Source organism: Oryza sativa, chromosome 2, assembly GCF_034140825.1.
Source record: "Oryza sativa Japonica Group chromosome 2, ASM3414082v1".
NCBI classification, from domain to species: domain Eukaryota; kingdom Viridiplantae; phylum Streptophyta; class Magnoliopsida; order Poales; family Poaceae; genus Oryza; species Oryza sativa.
Window position 1 is genome coordinate 21690879 of NC_089036.1, and position 4977 is coordinate 21695855.

The 4977-nt window shown below is 46.0% G+C and overlaps 1 pseudogene; it reads right to left on the reverse strand.

The window, feature by feature from the left end:
* Positions 1-743: 743 nt before the first annotated feature.
* LOC136355267 (uncharacterized) lies at positions 744-1373 on the reverse strand (annotated as a pseudogene).
* Between the last annotated feature and the right edge of the window lie 3604 nt (positions 1374-4977).

Consider the following 4977-nt stretch of genomic DNA (forward strand, 5'->3'; position numbering starts at 1 on the left):
CTCCGGGTTAGTGGTGCCGTCATACTTCTTGATTCCAGTCGGCTTGAAGCCAGCCGGCCAATCCACTCAACGCAGGTCGCTTGTGAAGGCAGCAACTCCATCCACGTCGTCGTCGTAGCGATCTGGTGAATGGTGGGGAGAGTAGCCTCTTGCCGCGCGACGCTGGTTGATAGTATCGCGAAGATCGACGGGGCGCCTGCGATGTGGGGAGCGTGGTCGTTCAACTCGACGCTCCCTGTGTCGTTCGGGAGGCGAGTGGACAGATCGCTCGTCGTGACCCCTGCTCCTACGACTGGATCCCGCGCCGACGACGCTGAGGCTTGGTTGGTGATAGTCTTGAGATCGAAGAGGGGGAACTCGGCTGCCAGTCGGCGTGCGGACGCTTGCAGAGTTAACCGGGACCGAGGCGATGATCATGGTCTTGGTCTGGTTCAAGATGTTGACGACGTGATTGGCTTGATTGAGCGCGTCTTCCTTGAGGAGGGTGTCGAGGAGGGTGATCGCTGCAACCGCGTTCTGTTGGGGGTGCGGAAAACCGCTGTTCCCTCAACGTCTTGTTGCCTGATAAGTTCCCGTGCTCGTCGCTCGGCATCCAAGGCACGTTATCGCCGGTCCTCAGCCTCTTTTGCAGCCCGTTCGCGTTCCTGTTGCTCACGTTGTAGCCGTTCTCGCTCTTGTGCTTGGCGCTCCTCTTCCAGTCGGCATCTTTCGGCTTCCTGTTGTGCGCGTAATTCTTCTGCTTCTTAGGCTTTACGCTGTTCTTCCGTCTCGTTGTCAGCCATGAAGATGCCGAAGTAGAGAGGTGTGTAGTTGTCTTCAAAGCCTTCATCGAAGTCGTCGAGGTTGCGGTAGTCGTAGCGGTAGCCGAAGTCGTCGTACTCCACGATCTCCGTTGGTCGTGAGTCGACGCCGGGGGAGCTGAGGTAGCCGTCCAGTTGTTCCGTCGAAACCGTGCCGAGAGGCTGGAGTATGACGCCGACTTCCCTGGAGCTAGGCTGGGCCGGGGCTGAAGCCGGATCCCGCCTAGGCTTGCGGGGAAAAGATGCCCTTGTGGTGAAGACAGCAGCCAAATCATCAGGGAGTTTCATCAGAATTGGCGGATAGGCCCCATCGTCTTGATCGGGTCGTGTTGAAGTAGATTGGATCTCGTCCGAGTGGTTTGAAGCCAACTCGGTGGAGATGATCTTGGGGTAGACCTCGGCTGAGTTCGGGGTATCGAACGGGGCGGAGATCTGGCCTCTTCCCGACTAGTTCGAATCCGAGTCGAGGAGAGAAATCTTGCCGAAGTCGTTGGTGATGAAGTTGAGGCTGCCGAACCGGAACGCCTGCCCGGGAGGGAAGACGAAGTCGTCGATGCCGGAAACGAAACCCATCGCACTAGTCGGCGAAGAACTTGACACTACTCCTACCTGGCGCGCCAACTGTCGAAACAAGATTTCGGCAATACTAAAAGGGGGTGGCTATCAAGCTAAAAAAGTGGATGGATTTAAAGACAAGGAATTTTATACAGGTTCAGGCCTTCTTAATCAAGAAGTAATACCCTACTCTTGTCCGGGGATTGATCCGCCGAGTGTATTATTGATCGTATGATCTGGAGAAAATCGTGCCCCTAAAAGCACCCGGACCCCTCCTTATATAGAGGAAGGGGACCGTATTACAAAATACAGTCCATATCCCTAACGGAATAAGCAGTTACAGATAAAATACAATCGTAACCGACTAGGATCTCGGGTATTTCCTTGACATACAAGTTTAGAATTTAACCCGAGTCCCTCTAAAGATATTATATCTATACATGGCACCCCATACCCAGTCAGCCTATACATGCCGTATAGGTATGGGGTATCCATAATCTCCACATACTAGAAGAAGGCCACTGCATTTGCCTTGATGCACAGGTTAATCATCTGGACTACTACACTATCAATTTAACCGTCTCTCGCCATAGTACTAGCTAGCTACTCCATTTTTCCATAAGCAACCAAATATTAATTGGATTGGACACACGAATATACTCCCTGATCCGTCACGTAATATAAGGATTTGGGTGGGTGTGACACATCCTGTGTCTGTCCAAATTCATTATACTAGGATATGTCACATCCACCAAATCCCTTAGGGTGTGTTTGGATAATGGGTTAGGAGAGGTGGGATTGGGAAATAGAAATGAATGGGCGGATAGAATAAAATGGAGTGAGAAGAATGCATGGCTAGGATTGAAACTTACCCTTTGAGGGGTGGGAAATTATATCCCAAACCCATTATCCAAACATGACTTTATATTATGGGATGGAGGAAGTAGATATGCTAGACCTTCTTCTGTGCGCCTATAGCTTATTATAATCATCTACTGACTTAGTTCTAAAATAAATAAATCTAGGATAGTAGGATAGTATGTGACATTACCTAGCACAATAAATTTAAATGAAAACCTATCCACATTCGTTGTACTATAAATAATATCTTAGATTGAATTATTTTGAGAAGGATGTGGAGTATACATATAAATATGTATATGCCCAGTAGCTAGCTTAGGCAGGGCGAGATGAGGCAAGTTAACTTACCAAATGCATGCATCGATCCCATCCATCAGCACATGCACATGTACCACTGCACTGCACGGCTCGCCCGCTCGCAGGCGACAGGTGAGTTTAATCAACACCAAGAATCGAAAGAGAGAATTTCATGAAGAAGTAATTCAGCGCAAGCGGCCGGCCAGGCTAGCTAGGCGTCCGTCCGGCCCTGCTTGAGCTGTCGTCCTTTGTGCGGTTCCAATCATTAGCGCTAGCTAGCTACTCCAGCTTGCAGCGACGGCGACGGCGATGGCCGGTGTACTACGTGCGGCCACCGAGGCTAGCAGCTGGGACGCTTGCAATGCACACATGTGGACGGTGGACCAGCCACAGCCGCGCTAGCTTGCCTTCGATCCGTACGCCGTCGGGTCAAATCCTGGAAAGGAAGACCACTACTGGAACATCTCCATCTCCATCGATCTCGATCGAGATGTGCAGGCGCAGGTGGGGGGTGGATCGATCGTATTCATGGATGGATCGATGAGCCGTGGGCGAATCGTGGGGGGGATGATTCGCCGTACGCTCGCTCGATTGACCGGATATCGACCGATCGATCGATGGGATGGATATTGGATCGACCTGACATGCATCATAGTATGCTGTTGTGCCGACACCTGATGAAGGACGGCGGCAAGCAAGGAAGCTGACAGTGAAGGAGTACTCCGATCACTATAGTACGCGTCGTGCTAAATTCAAATTGAAGACCAATCACGAGCTGTTACTGTACCCAATTAATCACCCGTGCTAAAATATACTACTTCCGGAGTAACTTTACTTCTCTCTTGGGTTGACATATTTTCAGACAAGAGAATACTTAGTTAATTACTCATCGATTCCTCCGGTAAAAAAACAAAAATGTATGTTGCGAACTGCTCAATTTTCTATGCAAAAATGTATGTCTATTTACAACGCAAATACTCCTTCCAAACTCAATCTCTTTCCAGTTTCAAAACTAGATCAAGGTTGTCAACATCTCGATTATCATACGATTTTACAACTTTACTATCTTAATTTACTATCCTAATTAAGATGCCTGATTCTACGATTTTACAATTTTATATATACAGTACTTATATTGTGATCCTACATAGAACTTCTCATTTTGATTTAGGATCATGAATTTAACAACATGTTGAAGGGTTAGACTGGAAAACGGTATTTTAGAAACATAGAGTCGAAGGGTTACATCATGATTTTAACAACATGTCGAAAGGAAGATATGTATTTTTATGCTGGTTCAGGCTCCCAAGCTAGATAATAGCCATTCTAATTTATATGTATATATGACTCTTAGGGCATCTACAATGTGTGCAAAAAGTAGTCCATAAGCAATACAATATTTCATTCAGCTACCTATCAACATTGTAGAACTAGTCCATAACAAAGAAATAACAAAAGCTACCCATAAACATATGGGCTGCCCATAGAGAATAAAATATGTTATTTGTCTCTACTTCCTCTTTCCTCCTAATACTATTTGATATCTATATACATTGTGAAGGTTATAATAGTTAAAGCTCGTATATGTGGGTCCCATCTATATAGACTAATTTTACTATATACATTGGTGTTGCCCTTAGGGCAAGTCACACCCATTACAAAAGGGAGCAAGTTATGCTAGTCTAGCCTACCAAAACTAATCTCGATGAGAATTGATTTGGCAACTTGGAGTAGGTGGCTAGATATAGGGCTTCCTTGATCTCGATGAGGTTCTTTCTATGGCTTATGATTTGATGTCATTCCCTCTTGTATTTATACAGGCAAGTAACCCCTTTTGCAAGTAGAACTAGGGGAGTCCAAGGAAGCTATGAGCAGATAAGACCTTAGTATCCGGATCGAAGTTCAACATCTACAATAACTGCCGCTAACATGTGGGATCAGGTCTACCTGTCAGCCACTGCTACTACAAGTGTGGTATTGTAGAGGATATGTGTTCATGTGTAATGCTCATGTAAGGGAATGTATGGAAGGAGTGCAGACGTATATGACCTTATATATAAAACTGGATATAACGCCTTTTGTATAAAACTGGGTATACGGTATTCTCGACAGTTACGAATACAAGTATTGGAGATATATTGTATCCGTAACATTAACACAATCTTGGCTAGGATTGTGCTTTTATCCCGACGGAGGGTATACGTGTGTAGTTACACCCCTATAAGATTTGCTTTAAGATTCACTCGTCACACATATTTCTATAAATAATAATATTGTATTCCTCTTTAACTCAATAACTCCCTATTAAAAAATCAACTTACAGCTGGTTTTGGCCAACCAAACCAAACTGAGGCCTCCTAGAGAGGCTGCCACTAGTTCTCCCTGACGAGATATTTAAGTATTTGCCGCTCTTTGATGCGACGTTTAACAATCTCTGTAACTATGGTGTATTAGCAAACTAGAA